General features: G+C 42.2%; 1 protein-coding gene and 2 non-coding genes across 3 annotated transcripts in view; 2 read left to right on the top strand and 1 right to left on the bottom strand.

Annotated features, from left to right (window-relative positions):
* The window catches only part of LOC126188070 (discoidin domain-containing receptor 2-like), a 378,437-nt gene that overhangs the window by 305,408 nt on the left and 49,507 nt on the right, over positions 1-23,522 (bottom strand). The gene's annotated exons all lie outside the window — the stretch shown is intronic.
* Positions 9,792-9,866, top strand: Trnas-cga (transfer RNA serine (anticodon CGA)). The gene has a single exon. It is a non-coding gene; the product is annotated as a tRNA-Ser (tRNA).
* Positions 21,477-21,551, top strand: Trnas-cga (transfer RNA serine (anticodon CGA)). The gene has a single exon. It is a non-coding gene; the product is annotated as a tRNA-Ser (tRNA).

The following is a 23,522-nucleotide window of genomic DNA, read 5'->3' as shown; positions in this document are numbered from 1 at the left end:
GTTTGCCGCGTCCGTTCGAGAGTTCGGCTGATTGCTGAGTCAACATCTGCTGTTTGGAATTCAGTCGTCCCCGGGAGTGCTGGTAAGAGGGGTGGCGCGGAGTGAAAGGGGGGGGGGGTGGGGCGGGGCAGGCGAGCGTTTCTAGCGGCAGCTGCAAGCTACGGCGATGGACTATATCTCCACATTGAGCTGGCCATCCACAGGAAAGAAATCTCGTATATCATTATCAGTAGCTGGTCACCCGCAGTTTTCAGATATTTGTCGAATATTAAGTTCGCCAAACCTTAAGCTTCTATCAAAAGCATTATTACTCTCAGCAATTTCGACTGTTGTTAATGCCGGCCGGACTGGCCGAGCTGTTCTAGGCGCTTCAGTCTGGAACCGCGCGACCGCTACAGTCGCAGGTTCGAATCGTGCCTCGGGCACGGATGTGTGTGATGTCCTCAGATTAGTTAGGTTTAAGTAGTTCTAAGTTCTAGGGGACTGATGACCTCAGATGTCCCATAGTCCCATAGTGCTCAGAGCCATTTGAACCATTTTTGAACAGTTATTAATGATTTTTCAGACACAATAAGCTATTCCAGAACCTGTTTCTGAATATGCATGCGGTCTGAAATGTAACACCCACAGCTAGCTATTATTGTAAACTATAATATGGTGCTCGATACATGTATATTACTTGATCACAAGATTTTTTTCTTGAGTTTTTGTTTATGTTCATGAGAAATAACAGGGATTCGCTTTACTTCCATGTATTTATCGTAAAGTCACAATAATGTTAGGTAAATATACGCAAGTACAGGGTATAGAACTGAAACATTGACGATAAGTAGTTTGCACAAGAAGAGAATAGAAGCTTTCGAAATGTAGTGATACAGAAGAATGCTGAAGATTAGATGGGTAGATCACATAACTAATGAGGAGGTATTGAATAGAAATGAAGAGCAGTTTGTGGCACAACGACAAGAAGAAGGGACCGGTTGGTATGGCATGTTCTGAGGCATCAAGGGATCACAAATTTAGCATTGGAGGGCAGCGTGGAGGGTAAAAATCGTAGAGGGAAACCAAGAGATGAATACACTAAGCAGATTCAGAAGGATGTAGGTTGCAGTAAGTACTGGGACATGAAGATACGGTGGCATGGAGAGCGGCATCAAACCAGTCTCAGGACTGAAGACCACAGCAACAACAACAGGATACTTCATCGTTTTTGTAACATAAATCCGTAAATTTTGTATAAAATTCATCATTTTACAGAAATCGAAGTTTTGTAATTCAGTTATAGGATAAATCACCGTGTATACGTAGCCGAGTGTTGAGGCTAGATAGTACCCGACATAAATGTAAGTGAAATCGAAAGTAGGACGATTGTAAAAGGGACCAATTTTCGTCAATTAAAAGTATTATTTTTTAAAAAGTTTTGAAATTATTCAGTGTGAAAGAAAAAGCTTGACAACTTGCAGTATAACAATCGATGCAGCTATTTAGTGAAATACTTAAGTCAGTTACAACTGAACATTCAATAATGGAGAATTATAACAACATTGTCAAAAACAAAGAGGCTGCATGAGAAATTACGTGGTGACGGATTTGACTAAGTTCTCACCTTCAGCAGTGAACTGCAGTTGAGAGTATGTAGGGTGAAGTTATTTCAAAAAGCTGGACTAACGTATGTTACAATTAAGCTACGTTTTTCATAGTGTACCTTCACTGCCACGTTGCTAACATGTAGTGTTATTTTAAAGGTCCATACATGTACGCTGTTTTAAGGTGCCGACGATAAAATTATTATTATTGGATTTGTTTACGTGGTACAGGAATTTTCAACGTTCCTCTTCACTCCATATAAAGTCATAAACCCTAACTACAGCACTACAGCCTCAAGAGTAGCATTTTAATTTCGTTGAGAATATCGGGTACAGGTATTACAGAAATGTTGCGACGAACTCCGATAGCTTCTAGAAACGTCATCCAACGACGCTACACATCGTCGAAGTTACAGGCCAACCCTTCCGCAGTAAACGGTAATTGTTTCGTATCCACTGATCACGATTGATCGCCATGATCATCAATGCAAAAGAAGGAGCTAGCTGCTATGTAGAAAAGCCTTTTCTCATATGAATGCAATGCTCTGTTGCCTCGGTGAATGAGAATTTGGAACGTGGATTTCCATCCAGAGCTTATTTTTCTCCTCGTACCCTCTAACAATGTTTATCGGTATGCAGGATAAAAACAAACTGCAGATGGAACGCGTGTCCGAAACTGTCATCCACTGAGGCAGCTAACTCCATCATCTTCCCTGGCGACCGTGGCAATCCATCGCGATCAATGGATAATAAGAAAACATTCCGAAACGATCGGCCTACGGTTCGTCCGCGTACAGAGTCACGTTTTCTGCCGAAGGAGTGGCCTAGTGGTAGGGGCTGGTGCCTGTAACTTTGACGCTCTGCAGCGTCGTTGGCTGACGTTTCCATGCATGTTTTCCTATCCTCGATTTGTTCCTCAGTAACGCCTCGAAGCTTGTCGCAACATTTCTGGGGGATCCTGTATAACACACAATAACTCAACTTTGCAGACCTGTAAACTGTTTGAATAATACCAAAGCTGGGTGTCTGAAACAGGGCGAGTTGGTGCAGTGGTTGGAACACTGGACTCGCATTCGGGAGGACGATCGTCCACTCATTCGGGTTTAGGTTTCTCTTAATTGCTTAATTACCTGAATGGTTCCTTTGAAAATGGTGTGGCCGACTGCTTCTCATCCTTCACTAATTCGGTCTTGTGCTCGTTGTCGATGGGACTCAAACATCCCTTCCTTCCTTCTTTCTTTGGATGTCTCAATCAGAATTTCATGTGCTTGGTAACTGTTACTAACAATCATATGTGATAGTAATAACAGAGATTTAACAAAATTTTGATATTTGTAGCAGATGAAAGGTTCAGGAGTGGAATTAAAATACAAGGTGAAAGGATATCAATGATACGATTCGCTGACGACATTGCTATCCTAAGTGTAAGTGAAGAAGAATTAAATGATCTGCTGAACGGAATGAACGGTCTAATGAGTACACAGTATGGTTTGAGAGTAAATCGGAGAAAGACGAAAGTAATGAGAAGTAGTAGAAATGAGAACAGCGAGAAACTTAACATCAGGACTGATGGTCACGAAGTCAATGAAGTTAAGGAATTCTGCTACCTAGGCAGTAAAATAACCAATGACGGACGGAGCAAGGAGGACATCAAAAGCATACTCGCTATGGCAATAAAGGCATTTCTGGCCAAGTGAAGTCTACTAATATCAAATACCGGCCTTAATTTGAGGAAGAAATTTCTGAGGATGTACGTCTGGAGTACAGCATTGTATGGTAGTGAAACATGGACTGTGGAAAATCCGGAACAGAAGAGAATCGAAGCATTTGAGATGTGGTGCTATAGGCGAATGTTGAAAATTAGGTGGACTGATAAGGTAAGGAATGAGGAGGTTCTACGTAGAATCGGAGATGAAAGGAATATGTGGAAAACACTGATAAGGAGAAGGGACAGGGTGATAGGACATCTGCTAAGACATTAGGGAATGACTTCCATGGTACTAGAGGGAGCTGTAGAGGGCAAAAACTGTATAGGAAGACAGAGATTGGAATACGTCAAGCAAATAATTGAGGACGTAGGTTGCAAGTGCTGCTCTGAGATGAAGAGGTTACCACAGGAGAGGAATTCGTGGCGGGCCGCATCAAGCCAGTCAGTAGACAGATGACCAAAAAAAAAAAAAAGATCTTTGAGAGTACTCTTATAAAGGCCAGCGTCCCGCCTTGAATTTTATGAGATTCTTGTTAGACGATTAAATCCCAAAGATGTAGCACAGAAGAGAATAAAAAAGAAGTGTCGAGTGGCACGACGACCCGGTGCAAGTCTGTCAGCTGCACACCGTAATGCTGAAAGAAGGCAGAATTAGCTGCTTCGAAAATACGTGATTAGCGTATTACTTGAAAACTACTCGTATGAGCCAGCTGCCCTTACAAAACGTTAAAATTTGCTCCAAAATGATTAAAGATGCTGGCTAGGTATTTCACTGAAACTTAACAGCACAATCGGCGTTAGTCATCCTTGACCAGAGAGCTCTGCCAGGGCCGCACATCCATGAACGCAAGTTATGTGGAACAGATTCTCTCTTTGTAGAATCCCGTAGTCCCCGACAGCAGTACACTTTCGCATTGCCTCTTTCTCCAAAAAAAAAAAAAAAAAAAAAAAAAAAAAAAAAAAAAAAAAAAAAAGCAGATGAACTCAGTGATCTGTTTATTATTAAAAAAAACTGTGTATGACCTCTTATTTATTGTTACTGCAAGTTCGACAAAATTCGGCCCCCTTTAGATTTAACATCAGTTAGTCCTTCTGATCTAAGATATTTACGTAGTGTCACAAACTACTCTATAGGTGATTAATAAAACTGAAACTTTCATATCGTTATACGATGCTAGGTGTTCATCACTTGACAGCTATCATCAAACTAAAATTTTGTTAAACACCGATGGTGGGCGTCCTAACTGTAAGCTGAGAAAATGTGGGCGTGGACGTTCTTATATGGCTCTGAGCACTATGGGACTTAACTTCTGAGGTCATCAGTCCATTAGAACTTAGAACTACTTAAACGTAACTAACCTAAGGACATCACACACATCCATGCCCGAGGCAGGATTCGAAACTGCCACCGTAGCGGTCGCGCGGTTCCGGAATGTAGCGCCTAGAACCGCTCGGCCAACCAGGCCGGCGACGTTCTTACAATCGAGGTGAGTGCTCACTACTATTCGCACAGCAACCCATACTGTTAGTTGGACGGTAATACGTGTACAAAATTCGGTAATTACTTTCGTCGGCTGAATCAGATGGACCCACTGAGAATCTAATGGATCTCGAATATGTCAGGCGCACATTTGCTCGATGCCTCTGATAATTCCTGGATCCATCAGATTCTCGTTGAGCCGATTTGATCAGGTCGACGAAGGTCATTATCAAATTTTGTACACGTATTACTGTCCAGATAACCGTATACGTTGCTGTGTACATTATAGTGAGCACTGTTTAACTAAATTAAAAAATTATTTTATTTTACATTTTAATGCTCACGCTTATACTGTACGAGTTAGGAGATTATGAATACTTGTATTTAGATATGACAACTAAACGAAGCTGGAATGCGATAGTGCTATATCTTTCGTTCATAACTCGATATGAAGAAAATTTTCTTTCGTATGAAATGCGAATGAGATGAAACATTCTAATATTTCATAATTAATGTTAGCAAATGTCTTTCACAAAACAGGTCCGTTCCAAGTCAAATTTCTCTGCGATTTCGCCTTATAATATTTGAATAAGACCACTGAAAATATCTGTCTGGGCCGCCCGTCGAACTTCTTTACCGTAATATCGAAAATTCCTGATTGCTTCTTCAGGTATACAGTGCGGTTAAACGCCGGTGACTCAAAACTCTGGCATAAAAACCTCGTATTTAGCAAACTGTTTGCCACGTATCTCACAATATTTTTGAAATTAATTTGTGACTGGGATTTATTGTCTCCTTGCTCTTACAAAAGCTTAACAATTGTGCTCGAACATTAACTATTGTTACTTATGCTTATCTAAGAAACTATAAAAACTATGTAACAATTAAAATTTAAGAAAACAGACGTCACAACCCTTCCCGCATACTAGGATGTCCGCATCCACATTCGTCGATGTTTAACAACCTTCTACTTTGGTGACAACCGTCGTGGCACAACTCATTTTCGTTTACAGCTACACTTTGGAACATCAAATTCTCATCATGCACGTTTACTTAAATGTATCTGAGAATGCAGCTTTAAGGGGCAAAATCAGTCGTGGGCCTGTGAAAGAACTCCAATAAACAGCTAATGCGATCGTATAGAATGTCATTCACTGTAGTTTTCATTGGGTGATAACACGTTGCGTAATATTATCATATATATAAGTTCCGTTTCCATCAATCATTTGTAGTAATATACGGCAGAGATATAGAGGGTGGTCAGAAAAAGTCTGAAAAGCCTGTGGGGGTGCTGCAGGATACGTCGTTCTGCGAAATAATGTTTAAGAAATAAGAAAGGTACGCTCCGCTATTTCCAAGTTAATTACCATTGAAGTTAGTCAATCAGCGAGGAATTCCCGAACCGAATACCAGTGTGCTACTTAAATTTGATGACTCGAGTTTTATCACTGAATATTTTCGGTTCTGTTGAAAATGAAACCTACGGAATAATGCAAACCTTTCTGAACAGTGGATAAGGAAGTTTTATACAAGAAAACATTGTTCTTCCGCCTAATATTCGCTGAACAAATGTTTCAGTTCCTTCTGAATGAGTCAACAGTGACGACACCGAATTCCATAATGGGCCATATGTATGTACAGAGATGGCAGAGTTTGAATTCCGAGAAGTCTGAGACCATATTTGTTTTATCGGCTACTACGCCTCTTCTGAACACAGCTCAAAAGGGGAGAAAATGCTACAGAAGCAATGAAAACAATAATAAAATTACAGGAGTAATAGAATGAGCAGGAAGTGCAATTCCCGTAAATTACGGGCCGATAGTTCATAGGCGCGAAGGTGGTGCCCGATAGCGCCTCAGGTGTGGGATCAAATCAGGCTAATTTAGTGGCAAAGACATCAGACTCATTTAACCACTGCAGCACGATTCTAACCGTGTTATGCTGTTGGAGGATAACGTCGCGGTCGGGATACACATAAAAAAATCGTTCAAATGACTGGGACTTAACTTCTCTATGGGACTTAAATTCTCAGGTCATCAGTCCCCTAGAATTTAGAACTACTTAAACATAAGTAAGCTAAGGACATCACACACATCCATGCCCGAGGCAGGATTCGAACCTGCGACCGTAGCGGTCTACATCTACATCTACATCTACATTTATACTCCGCAAGCCACCCAACGGTGTGTGGCGGAGGGCACTTTACGTGCCACTGTCATTACCTCCCTTTCCTGTTCCAGTCGCGTATGGTTCGCGGGAAGAACGACTGTCTGAAAGCCTCCGTGCGCGCTCTAATCTCTCTAATTTCACATTCGTGATCTCCTCGGGAGGTATAAGTAGGGGGAAGCAATATATTCGATACCTCATCCAGAAACGCACCCTCTCGAAACCTGGCGAGCAAGCTACACCGCGATGCAGAGCGCCTTTCTTGCAGAGTCTGCCACTTGACTTTGTTAAACATCTCCGTAACGCTATCACGGTTACCAAATAACCCTGTGACGAAACGCGCCGCTCTTCTTTGGATCTTCTCTATCTCCTCCGTCAACCCGATCTGGTACGGATCCCACACTGATGCGCAATACTCAAGTATAGGTCGAACGAGTGTTTTGTAAGCCACCTCCTTTGTTGATGGACTACATTTTCTAAGGACTCTCCCAATGAATCTCAACCTGGTACCCGCCTTACCAACAATTAATTTTATATGATCATTCCACTTCAAATCGTTCCGCACGCATACTCCCAGATATTTTACAGAAGTAACTGCTACCAGTGTTCGTTGTGCTATCATATAATCATACAATAAAGGATCCTTCTTTCTATGTATTCTCAATACATTACACTTCTCTATGTTAAGGGGCAGTTGCCACTCCCTGCACCATGTGCCTGTCCGCTGCAGATCATCCTGCATTTCGCTACAATTTTCTAATGCTGCAACTTCTCTGTATATTACAGCATCATCCGCGAAAAGTCGCATGGAACTTCCGACACTATCTACTAGGTCATTTATATATATTGTGAAAGCAATGTTCCCATAACACTCCCCTGTGGCACGCCAGAGGTTACTTTAACGTCTGTAGACGTCTCTCCATTGATAACAACATGCTGTGTTCTGTTTGCTAAAAACTCTTCAATCCAGCCACACAGCTGGTCTGATATTCCGTAGGCTCTTACTTTGTTTATCAGGCGACATTGCGGAACTGTATCGAACGCCTTCCGGATTGTTGAAAAGAGAACGTTGAAGGCATCTAAGAGAAACAGGACATTTCTGGTGACGTGACAGAAGCAGAAACAGGCGTTGTCATGAAAGGTATAGGGGATACAGTATTGGCAGCTTTGAACTACTTAAGACTAAATAAGGCAGAAGGGGTAGCTAACACCCTATCGGAATTTCTAAAAGCAAGGTTGAAGACGGTATTACAATTCAAGGTGAAAATATGTCGATGATAAGATTCTTTGATTATATAGCTATCCTTAGAGTAAGGGAAGAAGAATTAAAAGATCTGTTGGGTGGAATGGGCGCTCTAATAATTACATAATATGGACATGAAGTATATCGAAAAAAGACGAAGGTAATGAGAAATTGCAGAAATGAGATCAGGAAGTTAAGAGATTGTGTTACTTGACCCGCAAAATAACCCAAGATGGATGGAGCAAAGAGAACATAAAAAGCAAACCAGCACTGGACAAAAAGGCATTCTTGGCCAAGAGAAGTCTAGCAGTATTAAATGCACGCCTTAATTCGAGAAAGCTTCTGAGAATGTGCGTTTGCAGCACAGCACTGTCTGTTGGTGAAACATGGACGGCGGGAAAACCAGAACAGAAGAGAATCGGAGCTTTTGAGATGTGGTGCCACAGAAGAATGTTGAAAATTAGGTGGGCTGTTGAAATGAGATATGTGGAGGTTCTCCGAAGAAGGAAAGCTAGGAAAGGAGTGTATGTGAAAAGCTGACAAGAACGGAGAGGACGATAGGATATCTGTTAATACATCAGGGAATAAGCTCCGCGATACTGCAGGGAGAGGTTAAAAACCGTAGAGGAAAATAGAGATTGGAATACACCGAGTTTGAGTACACCGAGCAAATAGCTGAGGACGTAGGCCGCAGTTTCTTCTCTAAAGTGAAAGTGTTGGCACAGGAGGGGAATCAGTGGCGGGCTGCATTGTACAGCCGCCACTGGCCTGCGTCCACAGCGCGGCGTACGCTCCGAGCAAACGTTTCGCCGGAACGATTCATCCGATCAGGAGACACATCTCCATTGATCCACGGTCCAGTTTCGATGGTCCTGTGCTCAAAGCGATAGTTATTGTCGACGTCGTTGGGTCAACACTGAAATCGTAGTTGTTATCTGTTGCGGAGCGCTGAATTCAACAAAGCGAGCTGATGAAACAATTGTGCTTGCACCGATATTGCGCTGTGTCGTGGAATATGCCAGAGAGATCCTTCACAGGGTGAGCAGCTCTCCGAAGTCTACGGTGTGTTCTGTTTTGTGATGAGGCGTTGAAGTCCCACATCTTGTCGTCTACCCGTGGTTTCACCGTCCTTCACCACTCTCCATGCACGTGCACGATAGTAGTACACGAACAGCCGACCAGTTTCATCGTCACCGTGATTCTCGTTCGCAAGCGTCGCGCAGTTTGTCAAAGTTACTTACGTCATTTCAGTTGAAGAATGAGATTTTCACTCTGCAGCGGAGTGTGCGCTGATATGAAACTTCCTGGCAGATTAAAACTGTGTGCCCGACCGAGACTCTAACTCGGGACCTTTGCCTTTCGCGGGCAACCGCTCTACCATCTGAGCTACCGAAGCACGACTCACGCCCGGTACTCACAGCTTTACTTCTGCCAGTATCTCGTCTCCTACCTTCCAAACTTTACAGAAGCTCTCCTGCGAACCTCCGCTATATCCTTTCTTTCAGGAGTGCTAGTTCTGCATGGTTCGGAGGAGAGCTTCTGTAAAGTTTGGAAGGTAGGAGACGAGATACTGGCAGAAGTACAGCTGTGAGTACCCGGCGTGAGTCGTGCTTCGGTAGCTCAGTTGGTAGAGCGCTTGCCCGCGAAAGGCAAAGGTCCCGAGTTCGAGTCTCGGTCGGGCACACAGTTTTAATCTGCCAGGAAGTGTCATTTCAGTTGTCCAACTGCTGCCCGTACCCTCGCTACAATGATTCTGCATTCGTCTCTATGCCGCTTATATATAGGGCAACAATTTTTGGCCTATACGAAATAAAATCCTCGTACGTTCTGAACGGCTTGCATTAGGACGTACAAACTGCTCGGCTGGCCGCGGAGCGTGTTGGGAATTAGTACGCGCTCTATAGTTTGGTTTAGTGACGAAGCCCACTTTCATTTGTATAGGTTCGTCAGTAAGCAAAATTGGCACATTTGGGAGACTGAGAACCCGCATTTGCCGATAGAAAAGTCTCTTCACCCTCTGCGGGTGACAGTGTGGTGTACAATGTCCAGTCACGGAATAATTGGAGCGATATTCCTTGATTGTACGTTGACTATCGAACGGTACGTGAGGGTTTTGGAAGATGAATTCATCCCCATTATCTAAAGTGACCCTGATTTCGACAAGATGTGGTTCACGCAAGACGGAGCTCGACCACATCGAAGCAGAAGAGTGTCTGATGTCCTGCAGGAACACTTTGAGGACCGCATTCTGGCTCTGGGGTACCCAGAGGCCACTGGAGGAATGGACCGCGATTGGCCGCCATATTCTCCGGATCAGAATGCACGTGACTCCTTTTTGTGGGGCTATAATAAAGACAAGGTGCGCAGCAATAACCCCAAAACCACTGCTGAGCTGAAAACAGCCATTCAGGAGGTCATGGACAGCATCGATGTTCCGACACTTCGCTATTCGTTAGCGCCACATCATCGCCAATGATGGCAGCCATATCGAACATGTCATAACCTAAATCCGAATATATGTAGTGACGATCACATGTTGAATGAAGTGTGTGCATGCCGTAGTTTGTAACTAATTTACGTTTTTTTTTTTTTTTTAATACAGTTCAGTAATTGTCACCCTGTACTTTCCTTCACCGCGTCACGTCCACGCAACGTCACCAGACGGCATTCGATCTCGCGCTGAGCAGTGGTCACAATGCTTTAATTCATGAGTCACGGTTTCAAATACGATGTCGCCCACAGAGAAGAGACGCATGTTGCAAGGACAAGCAGTCAATCTTCAGTGCATATTAACGTGTTGCGCGTGAACAGACGGGAAGATTCATTACATTTCGACTGCACTTTTCATGTTAAGTAAATTAAAAAACAACAGTGAAATAACTGGGAGTAACCGTCCGAATCGAGGGAATGAGCATTGATTCCAGACTGAAATTCGTCACAGGGGTCCTAAGGAAATGCAATTAAATCATGAAAGAAACGTTTTGGAAATCAAGCTTCGGCCTATTCTTGAGTAGTGATCCCGTATCAGTACGAACAGTGGAGGTAGATCGGGTGAAAAGTAGAGCGAAACCTTATTTCCAGGTTGTTCCAGTGCATGACGGACGTGCTCATTAAAATCTAGTGTCAGAGGCTACAAGAGGAATGTTCTCCAGCACGGAGAGGTTTACAGCTGAAATTCCTACGGACCACGTTCAAATAAGAGCCAGGAAACACATTAGGCCCCTTTTGACACGTTCATACGTCCCGTGAAATGACGACGACGAGCAAACCGAAGGAATTAGAGCTCATATGGAAGTTAACCGACGGCCTTTCTTCCCGCTAATGTAGGAAGGGAATGAAATGAAAGCGCTATTACAAATTTTCTATTTAGCAAATCATACAGGAGGCCGCCTTAGTACAGAACAATGTTGAAATACAATGGAGAAATTTTTGCCCGAAATAATTTGAGTTCATTATTTCAAAAACTGAAATATTGAGACGAATGAAAATAATACTTCAAGTGAGAAGATGAACAGTCAGCTACAGGAAGTGCGTTGGTAGCAGTGAGAAAATTGAACTAGAGTGTCGACGATAAGAGAAAGAGAGAGAGATGACTGACATTGGTGCTCGAATATTTTCCCAAAAAACCTGAATATCAGCTAATGTTAAATATTTAATTGACGCCGTGCATAATATGTTTTATAAATGTAAGCATCGCAAATGTGCGAAAAATGATTTCCGTACTAGATTTTTAAAAGTAATGCTGTCAAAGGTCGTTTTATATGAAGAAGGTAAGGAAGAAGTGTAATACGTAGCCTGACGTAAAAATACGTTAGTAACTTAATTCCATACGTAGGGATCACAAAAAGAGGAGAACTTCTAGGGAACGGTGTAGTATACATTGCAGAAAAGTGTTTTGAGGATCTTGTACTATTAACAAACTTAAAGACACTGACACAGAATGATATGAAGAGGAAATCGAAACGAAACAGTGATGAATTTCCGAACATTTATTTTGAGGAAAAGTCTGTGGCTTGTTATAGTCATTTCTAAAAGACTGCTATGGTTTGTGACTTAGTGTGTAACACTTGTTCATAAAGAGAGACAAACGTCTCCGAATCAAGAGCACACGTACGTAGAATGATACCGATTTCGTACAAATTAACTTCCCCGCAATACGCTGCCAGCGACAGTTAAAATATTGCACTGTTTCCTCATCAGTCATGTCTGAGACATAACGTTTAACAATTGAAGGCACAACAGTAAATTCACTTGGTTGATCACGTTGGTAAGATGCAGGTAGACAACTCAACAGAAACGAACGTAAATCTTATTGTCAGAACCACTTCACAATGAAAGAAATATAAAGCATTTCTTCTTCAAGGAATCAGAAGTAGCAACGAAGAGTTACCACGTTGTTTTTCCACTGATTAGATTGGAAAGAGAGAGATGGGACAGACATGAGATGTTATTTGAATGAGATGTTACTTCATTTTACATACTTCGTAACAACCAATCACCGTCTTATTCTCCCAACAATATTTCTAATATTATTAAATATTTGATATCATTAGCATTTATTAGAAAAAGTATATATTTCAGTCTTCCTTTTAAAAAACTTCCGTGGTTCACTGGATATCTGGAAACACAGCATGAGGGTGGTACTGTAAACTGAACATGACAGCGACCGTAGCAATACGTTTTTTTGTAACAACAAAAGGCTGCCTCAAATTAGGTACTCTAAATAACAATCTTACAATGAATGTTTGTATCCAGAATGAGATTTTCACTCTGCAGCGGAGTGTGCGCTGATATGAAACTTCCTGGCAGATTAAAACTGTGTGCCCGACCGAGACTCGAACTCGGGACCTTTGCCTTTCGCGGGCAAGTGCTCTACCAACTGAGCTACCGAAGCACGACTCACGTCCGGTACTCACAGCTTTACTTCTGCCAGTACCTCGTCTCCTACCTTCCAAACCTTACAGAAGCTCTCCTGCGAAACTTGCAGAACTAGCACTCCTGAAAGAAAGGATATTGCGGAGACATGGCTTAGCCACAGCCTGGGGGATGTTTCCAGAATGAGATTTTTACTCTGCAGCGGAGTGTGCGCTGATATGAAACTTCCTGGCAGATTAAAACTGTGTGCCCGACCGAGACTCGAACTCGGGACAGGAGAGCTTCTGTAAGGTTTGGAAGGTAGGAGACGAGGTACTGGCAGAAGTAAAGCTGTGAGTACCGGACGTGAGTCGTGCTTCGGTAGCTCAGTTGGTAGAGCACTTGCCCGCGAAAGGCAAAGGTCCCGAGTTCGAGTCTCGGTCGGGCACACAGTTTTAATCTGCCAGGAAGTTTCAATGTTTGTATCGATGATCACTTGGAAAGAGGAAAGTCTACCAATGACAACGTCCCAGCTTCGGTCCCAAGCAGGCTGATGAATAAAACCCGACAGCAGATTTTATTTCAATGAGATGTGTTCAAAAAGTAACGGCAAGAACGTAAATTAAGATGTTGTATTACTCCATTTTGCACGAGTTTTCGTTGTAGTGTTGGGAAAATGCTTGAAACGTGTCTGAACATACCGGATTTTTAGTCAGTAGTCAGCTGTCAAAAAGATAACACGTGTTTTGGTAGTACTGCCGACTACAGGAATGGATCACATAATTTGCATAAAACTTCTCTGTATGAACGGAAGTACAGCAAGGTTTTAGGTATGTTAAGTAATCCTTTTGGCGATTCCTACAAGCGGTAAAAGTCTTTCGAAGATAACCGTGAAGACGTTGAAAATGACAAGAGCCCTTCCCCGAGTACATTTTATCAAGCGATGGAAAAGTGGAAAAGAGAAAGAAATGAATGAGCGCCGGGAATCACAGTCAGAGAAGTCAATAATGATATTGACATGCTGGATCATGCCACAAATTTTGTTTGCAATTTTTGATGATGAAACCTTTGAAACCGAAATTTGTTTCAAAGCTGCTGAGTTTCGAACACAAGCAGCAGCGAGTGCAAGCTTCTCTGGAGTCGCTTGATGAGGTGAACAGCTATGCAGAATTAATAAAACACGTCATAGCGGATGAGGGAATGTGGATTTACGAATGTATTGTGAGTACCGTGCGAACCTCCACATTCACTAGGCTTGCCCCCATGTGACCTATTCTTATTCTCTAACACGCTTCCTCCCCCCTCCCCCCCCCCCCTCACACCGGAAAAAAGGAAACCTTGAAGCGCCACCGTTATAAAATCATAAGTGATACTAGAACGGCCTCGCTCAGAGAACTTGAAGGTGAAACATTGAAACAGACGAATCAGCAAAATTCCTTCTAAAAAACCAAAACTTTCCCTTATGTTTTAACATATGCTGTTACAGCATCACAGTATAATCTGGGCAATTTGACTGAGAATTGCGTGTAATGAAATCGCTGAGAGTTCAGGTACGACAGCGTAGGTCATCGTTGCTGTAATAAAAAAGGTTATGAATTGTAAACCAGCTTAGATAAACAGGAAAATTCTGTACTACCTGTATACACGCCAGGTTAAAACATATAATAAATAGCTTGTATGCTATGTACGTTAACTTTGGGAATAACCTTTAGAGAGCAACATATTCTGCATACAGTCTCTAGAACTACCATCAGTAATGCCACTGGTCAATATAATAGGCGTCTGCTGTGTAAGAAAAGTCCTTTAGCTGAATGAAACCGTCGCGAGCAAAAGGCCGTACAGATCACTTCAGGCTGACTATAGCTCAGTAAGCAAACCTCTCTCCGCCCCAATACAGAGGCACAAACGATGCTCTTTTCTTCGCTCGACATATTTGTTTCGCTCCGAAACCCTCGCCTTTATTTTCCTCTGAATTCGCTCTCGCCTCTCAGAGAATGGGAAATGTGCTCTTCGGTCAAAAGGACGCTTTGTGCTCCGAGTTTCCCATCTCTTACGTAACTGTTTATGGCGACAGGAAAGAAATTACTTCCCGCAGGAATTCTACAAAAGCTGCCACGCTGTTGCTTTCAATACAACCTGTTCAATCAAATACAAGATCACTCATTAAGAGATGATGATAATTTGACAACTTTAGAAAGGAAAAAGGAAAACGCAATTCACGTGTATTACTATTCATGATAGGACGAACTCTTCCTGCAGAGAGATTTTACCGAATATTGCGGTACCGCCACTTTGCTCTAGAGCTCTTCGCCCCCTCTTCTCCCTCCACATCCCCCGTCCATAAGAAAGGAATGTGTAGAGAAAAATTATACAGTACTTCAATCACAATTTAAGAATTAAAAATTTGCTTCTGAAACAGAGTCTCTTTTGAAATGGCCTTTTAATTCCCTCCAACACATGAAGAATAAAGATAATCTTCCGCAATGAGTTAACTTATTGCGACAAGATTTGAAGACTGGTTGCTTCTCATTGAATCCCACATTCTGTGCTAAGTGCTTTTCCGTACATTTCTGTTTCACTGTTCAAAGATTTTCTGCATTCCTGCATTAATTAACAGAGAAAGGCTTCCGACGTGCCCAGCCAGCTATGTTATTGGGTCTCTGACACACGTTATCGTGTGTTCTGTTTACTAGCTCTTGGTTTCATACATTACTTTGTAATCTGATACAATCGCCTAATAGCTTGGTGTATCTCTCCGGACCGAATTGGCTTTACATGACCACGTAAGTCAAGTTATGGGTCTGACCGATATTTTTCGCAAAATACTAAGGCGCAGTCGCCCATTAAATCGAACGTTTAACAGTTATCGTCCGACGAACTCTTGAACCTCGCTTCTTGGTTTGGGGCATTCAAATGGTTCAAGTGGCTCTGAGCACTAGGGGACTTAACTTCTGAGGTCATCAGTCCCCTAGAACTTAGAACTACTTAAACCTAACTTACCTAAGAACATCACACACATTCATGCCCGGGGCAGGATTCGAAGCTGCGACAGTAGCGGTCGCGCAGTTCCAGACTGTAGCGTCTAGAACCGCTCGGCCACCCCGGCCAGCTGGGGCGTTCACCATGTAGTATTGACACAGGAGACAGATATAACAGGAAGAAGAAATCTGCAAATCATCTCAGGATTTTCGTGAGAGTGAGAGTGTGACAGAAATAGTTGAGTTTACTCACTGGGCGTCTCTGTAGGAAATACGTCGCGCATGATGTTGAGACCTACATATTAACTTCCTGGAGATTATGAGGACTAATAAAGTTTTAATCATCACCTCGAAATGAAGTGACAAATATTGTAAAGAAAGCTCACCACGTGTATTGGGACAAATTTATAAACATCAACCAATATGATGGACCTGGGAGACAAATGGTGTGTGCAGCAGTTTAAGTTGCTTAAGCATCTAGATAGTGAAGAAAGAGATGTAACAAATATAAATGCAATCGAAGAAGAACAATGGATACAACATCACCCAGGTTTGCTGACTAATAACTGCCTACAAAAAGAATAAGAAAACGGTGAGCCTATTTATGGAAACGTAGATTCTATAACCTTAGAGGAAGTAGAAAACATTAAAAAAAATGAAGAATGGGAAGGCTACAGGAGAAGATAGAATAAATGCAGAATTAAGGACATATGGGGGCCAAATGCTAAATCAGAGATTTCTGTTTAATACAAGGTGCGACAATAAAGTAATGAGACTGATTTTCATTGCAAGATGTGGGAAATCTGCAGGCTTGCGTAAGCACAATATCTTTGACCTCGGTCTATAAGCTGCTTGTAGTCCAAGCGGCACATCGATGCAACTGCTCAGTCATGAGTTGTGCTGTAATAAGTTAAGACGTGTTTGTGTCTCTCATCACGGAAATGGAACTGCGTGAATATTGCGTAACGGTATGCCATTTCTTTTTGCGTTAAATTGGATGAAAACGGGACGACAACTTACGGTAAGCTTCAGAAGACGTTTGGAGAGGAGGTTATGTCCAGAAATCAAGTTTTTCATTGGCATAAAATGTTTAGTGAAAGCAGAACGAATGTTGAAGATGAAGATAGAAGTGGACGACCATCAGCCTCACGGACGGATGTCAACTTGTCCAGTGTGCGTGAACTCGTACGATCGGATTGAAGATTATCCGCGAAAATGATTGCAGAAGAACTGAACATCAATCGAGAAACGGTTCGTCTAATAATAACTGAAGATCTTGGTATGAGAAAGATTTGTGCAAAAATTGTCCCCAAAAATCTCCCACCACATCAGCGAGAAACACGGAATAATGTGGCATCCGATGTGTTAAAACAAACGGATATCAATTCAGAATTGTTGAGCCATGTTATCACTGGTGATGAAAGTTGGTTTTTTCAGTACGATCCTGAGACGAAACACAAAAGTTTCCGATGGTACTCAAAGGGATTACCCAGACCAAAAAAAGCTCGCATGTCAAAGTCAAAAGTGAAATACATGCTTGTGTGCTTCTTTGATTCCAAGGGAATTGTTCATAAAGAGTACATCCTTAGTGAATAAACTATTAACCAATATTACTACAAAGAAAATTTAGAAAGACCTCGTAAAAGTTCTTCGTGTCCGTGCCAACATTGCTGATAATTGGATTCTGCACCACAATAAGTCGCCATCGCGTACTGCTCAGTCAGTGCAGCAATTTTTAACCTCAAAACAAATTTAAGTACTATCACAGCCACCTTATTCACCAGATATAGCTCCGTGCGACTTTTTTCTATTTCCAGGAGTCAAAACGGCGGTCAAGAGACACCAGTTTCAAACAACACAAGATGAGTTCCAGAAATGTTACCATCAATGGCAGAAGCGCTGGAAAAAGTGTGTGCAATCAGAAGGGAACTACTTTCAAGGAGACAACACTAAACTTGACTAGAACGGTAAGAAACATTTTTTTCACATCAGTCTCATTACTTTATTGTTGCACCTCGTAGATGTTGGAATAGATCTTCTATTCTAAGTTCCTGGTCGCATTCCCATTTTATGTCTATATTTATAAAAGGAGTTGGCAGCAGACGTGAAAATTTCAGGGAAATGTTTTGAATACAGGTTTTAAAATATATGCAAGAATATTACGTAAGAGAATGCGAGCCATCGCAGACGTTTTATTACTAGAACAACAAAACGGTTTTAAAAAAGGACGGTGCTGTATAGATACCACATTCACTTTTTAGCGGAAAACAGAAAAGAGTTCGCAATATAACTCTGAAACTGATTTAGTATTTATCGATTACAGAAAAACTTTCTGTTAGAAGGAAAAAAAATTATTGGACTCCATGACTCAAAGTGAATATCCAAATCAATTAAAATGCTACAATGTATATACGAAGACACAACAGGCAGCGTACATGTGGGAAACAGAGGGAATAGTAAAAAGATACACATAAATGAATGTGTAAGGTAGCGTTGTAGCTTGCCTCCTATTTTCTTTACAATTTATGCAGACGATCTCATTAGGGAATGGATGCATAAAAATAACGGAGGAATACTTATTGCACCCAATTTTACCCTTAAGACGATGCTACTTGCTGATGATGAGTTGTTATAACTAAAACTGAAGACGAGCTGCAAAGAGCAGTATGCATGTTACAGAAGTTATGTGAGAACGATAATTTAAAAATTTCCATAAATAAGAGAAAACAAAGACCTTCCTAGGTAAGTATACTGCTAGAACCGAAATTGTAATCTATATGTACTTGCTGCCTCTGAATCACAGGGTCCTGTATTCGATTCCCGGCCGGGTTGAGGATTTTTCTCTACCCGGGGACTGGGTGTTTGTGCTGTCCTCATCATTTCATCATCAATCGTGACAGTGGCTAGACTGGACTGTGTAAAGATTGGGACTTGGTATGGGCGCTGATGACCGTGTAGTTGAGCATCCCACAAACCAGGTATCATCCTCACTCTGTATCTATATACCTTGTTGGTTGGTTTGGGGAAGGAGACCAGACAGCGTGGTCCTCGGTCTCATCGGATTAGGGAAGGATGGCGAAGGAAGTCGGCCGTGCCCTTTCAGAGGAACCATCCCGGCATTTTCCTGGAGTGATTTAGGGAAATCACGGAAAACCTAAATCAGGATGGCCGGATGCGGGATTGTACCGTCGTCCTTCCGAATGCGAGTCCAGTGTATATACCTTGTATCACTACTAGTCATTTACTTTCCTGAGCAGACAAGGCGGGTTACTAATGCTGTTACTAAGATAAATTCTATGTTTACGTGCAGTTCTTTCATTTTCTACTGTTGTAAATATTGATGGTCCATATTCAAGTTTACTTTCTTTTTAGTTTTGTATACGATTCAGAGTGATGGAAACATGTAATCGAATTAAAAAGCGTGCAACTGCGACGTAACAATAAATGAGAATTGTCTTACATACCTCCTCTTATACAAATGCTGAATTCCTGTAACACCATTACGTCGAATATAGTGATTTCCTTTCCTTTTACACTCGCAAATAGAGAGAGGGAAAAACGATTGTCCGAAAGCCGTCGTACGTCATGGCTCTTACGCAATATTTACGTTGGCGGCTGTAGAATCGTCCTGCAGTCTTCCTCTAATGCCGGTTCTCTAAATTTTCATAGCAGTGGCACGCGGAAAGCGCGTCATCTCCCCTTTATGAATTCTCATGCATCTCCGTAATACTTGCATGTTGACCGACCCTACTGATAATAAATCTAGCAACATACCTCTGAATTACTTCGGCGTCTTCCTTGAATCTGACATGGTGGGGATCCCAAACACTCGAGCAGTATTCAAGAATGGATCGCGCTAGCGTTCTTTACGGCATCTCATTCATGAATAACCTACACTTCCCGAAATTATCCTAATAAAACTAAGCTGAGCATCCGCCTTCCCTACAACCAACATGGCGTGCTAATTCGCTTTGTAACGTTACGCCTATATATTTTACCGACTATGTCAATCTGCACTTTACTAACGCTGTACTCGAACGTTATAGGATCAGTTTTCCTACTCGTCCGAATGAACTTACACTTTTTACATTTAGAGCATGCAGCCATTCATCACACCAACTTGAAATTTTGCAGACGTCATCTTGTATACTCCTACACTCACTCGACAATGACACCTTCCCGTAGACCATAATTAGTTACGTGCTGGAATGATGGTGTATTTAGGCGACTTGGAGAAATCGTCGGCAGTCAGGACGATCGGGAGGGTATTTGAACCACGCTACTCCCGACTAAGAATGTGCGCCATAGCTGCAGCGCCACATAGTTCCTCTGGTATCAACTGAGACAGCGTAGGTGTCTGTCTGTGTCTCCAAAATATAGAAGCATTGAGTCAAGTGGCTAAACTCAGTCTAAAAAGAACCGTACCCAAACATCTGATTTACAATGAGGAGACAAAAGGGATACGCCTTAATATTGTATCAGACCTCCTGTATTCGAGCGTAGCGCATAAACTCTACGTGTTATGGACTGAACATGTTGTTGCAGAAAAATTGAAGCATGCTGCCTCTATAGCCGTCCCTAATTGCGGAAGTGTTGCCAATGGAGAATTGTGAGCACAACCTGACTCCTCAGCTACTTTTCATTAATATTCGCTGGGGCATAGGGCTCTTGCCCGGTGATCTGGGTGGCCAAATCATTCGCTGGAACGTTCCAGAATGTTCTTCAAACCAGTCGCGAACAATTGCGACCCTGTGACATGGCTTCCTGCCATCCGTAGGAATTCCATCGTTGTTTTGGAACACAGAGTCCGTGAACGACTGCAAATGGTCTCACAGTAGCCGAACGTAACCATTTCTAGTCAATAATCTGTCCAGTTGGACCAAAGCACGCAGTCTATTCCATGGAAGCAGGGCCCACACCATACGGAGCCTCTACCATATTGCACAGCCTCCCGTTGACAACCTGGGTCCTCGGCTTCGCTGGGTCTGTGCCACACACGAACCTACCATCATCTCTTACCAACTGAAGTTGGGACTCAACTGACCATGCCACTATTTTACAGACGTCCAGGGTCCAACCGATGTGGTGACTAGCCCAGGAGAGACGCTGCAGGCCTCGTATCGGTCGTCTGCCGCCAAAGCCCATTAACGCCAAAGTTTCTCGTACGATGCTCACTGATATCTAAGGTTGTTTGACACTACGATGCTTGTCGTAACACTGACAACTCTACGCAAACGCCGCTGGTCTCGAAACTTCCTGGCAGATTAAAACTGTGTGCCGGACCGAGACTCGAACTCGGGACCTTTGCCTTTCGCGGGCAAGCGCTCTGCCAACTGAGCTACCCAAGCACGACTCACGCCCCGTCCTCACAGCTTTACTTCTGCCAGCTCTCCTGTAAAGTTTGGAAGGTAGGAGACGAGGTACTGGCAGAAATAAAGCTGTGAGGACGGGGCATGAGTCGTGCTTGGGTAGCTCAGTTGGTAGAGCGGTTGCCCGCGAAAGGCAAAGGTCCCGAGTTCGAGTCTCGGTCCGGCACACAGTTTTAATCTGCCAGGAAGTTTCTTATCAGCGCACACTCCGCTGCAGAGTGAAAATCTCATTCTCGCCGCTGGTCTCGTTCGTTAAGGGGCTCCGGAACGCCCTATACTTGCAATGTTAAAATAACGCTTATAAATTACATCTTTCCTCACAAAGTATTTGAGGTAGGAAGTTGAACTTTTTACAGATTATTTATTGGAATATGGGCTACAACTTACACAGGGATTTTACAAAATTTTAGTTCAGTTATTAAAGATGATTTTTTTTCAATTGTAATGAAAATTCACAACATTTTTTTGCAATTTTTTATTTATATATTCAAAAATATATAGTTTTTTTGGAAAAAGGCTGTGTTAAATTATGCAGAAGGTACTGTGTAACATTTACTGAAAGTTTGAAACAAATATGTTTGGAAGATCCTTAGAAAACATGTAATTAGTATGAGAAAATAAAAGTTTTGGGAATCGGGCGACAAAGATTGGATTAACTTTTTAGTGCATTCCAGGTCCATAGGATGGATTATCTTCATCCTCTGCAAACTCCTCCTCCAGCTTCCTCTTGTTCCTCCTCCTGTTTACTCTTGCTTGTATTTCTAGACTCTTTACAGCCCTGTCTGCAGCCCGAAGGCGTTCCTTGTCTAAAGCAAGCATCGCTCGTACCATGTTAGAATGTTATTATTTACAGTAATAACACATACCTTTGGCTTTCCAACATTTCTCCTTTTCTTAAAAGCCTTCAGAGGATTTCTAATAACTTTACTTTTACTCATTATTATACTTCAACAAAACAGAGACTCAAGAAACAGAATTAATTACGAATATTTTCGAGATAACGACAGAGTAAAAAAACATGAAACAATCGACAATCACACCAGCGATATATATTGAACCATCACAGGTTAGCCACAACACATACTTTATCTCACATCACTAAAATGTACCTGATGAACACGGACGTTAATAATAACACCATTTGACAGCAGTTTAACAGCGCCACAGTGGGTCACGCCCATGTAGAACACATTTCAAAAAAAATTTAAAAATAGTTGTAGTCTTCGGAATTGAATAAATTATATATCTATTAAAAGGTAATAGTCTGCAGATTCAGAAAACCCAAAAGAGTAAAAATTGAATTTTTCATGATTTTGAGCCTTTCCGGAGCCCCTTAAGTGAAGGCCGTCGGCTATTGCGTTGTCCATGGTGAGACGTAATGCCTGAAATTTGGTATCCACGCCACACTCTTCACACTGCAAATTTCGGAATACTGAATTTCCTATTTCCGAAATGGAATGTGTCTTGCTCCAACTACCATTCCGCGTTCAAAGTTTGTTAATACCCGTCGTGTGGCCATAATAATTTCGGAAACTTTTTCACATGGACCACCTGAGTATAAATGACAGCTCCGCCACCCATTACCCTTTTGTACGTTGTGTAATCGATACTACCGCCATCTGCATAGGTGCACATCGCTATTCCATTACTTTTGTCACCCCAGTTTATATTCTGATGTTTATATAATATCTTGGAATGTTTTCGTAGGACACTTTTCGTACAGTACAAGAGCCCCTGAATTTTTTTCCAACACAATAAATATTTTGCAGGTTGCAGGCAGCTGCTACGAATGGCATCGAACAAAGAAAAAATTGTGCTACTACACTGAACTACCCGTTAGTCCTACTCAGGAGGTGAGCCGACCGCCAGCCCCAGTGAGAAAGCCGATTCCTGTTTGGAGAACAACCTGTATTCACTATCAATTCGTATGACGTCCTCTCAACAATATTACTTCCAGACTGATGGTATATTGTAGCTTACTGTTGGACAAGAATAAGGCTAAAAATTACGAAAGGCAAATGTAAGTAATATACGAGGTTAATCCCAAAAGTAAAGTTCTCCTATTTTTTTTTATAAGTACAGAGCTCTGTTTGTGTGGCAGTCGGTCACACTTTTATGAAGAGTGCTTCATGCGCTGT

The sequence above is a fragment of the Schistocerca cancellata genome, chromosome 5, assembly GCF_023864275.1.
Source record: "Schistocerca cancellata isolate TAMUIC-IGC-003103 chromosome 5, iqSchCanc2.1, whole genome shotgun sequence".
NCBI classification, from domain to species: domain Eukaryota; kingdom Metazoa; phylum Arthropoda; class Insecta; order Orthoptera; family Acrididae; genus Schistocerca; species Schistocerca cancellata.
The sequence above is the reverse complement of the archived record's forward strand: the minus strand, read 5'-3'. Positions and strand labels throughout refer to the sequence as shown.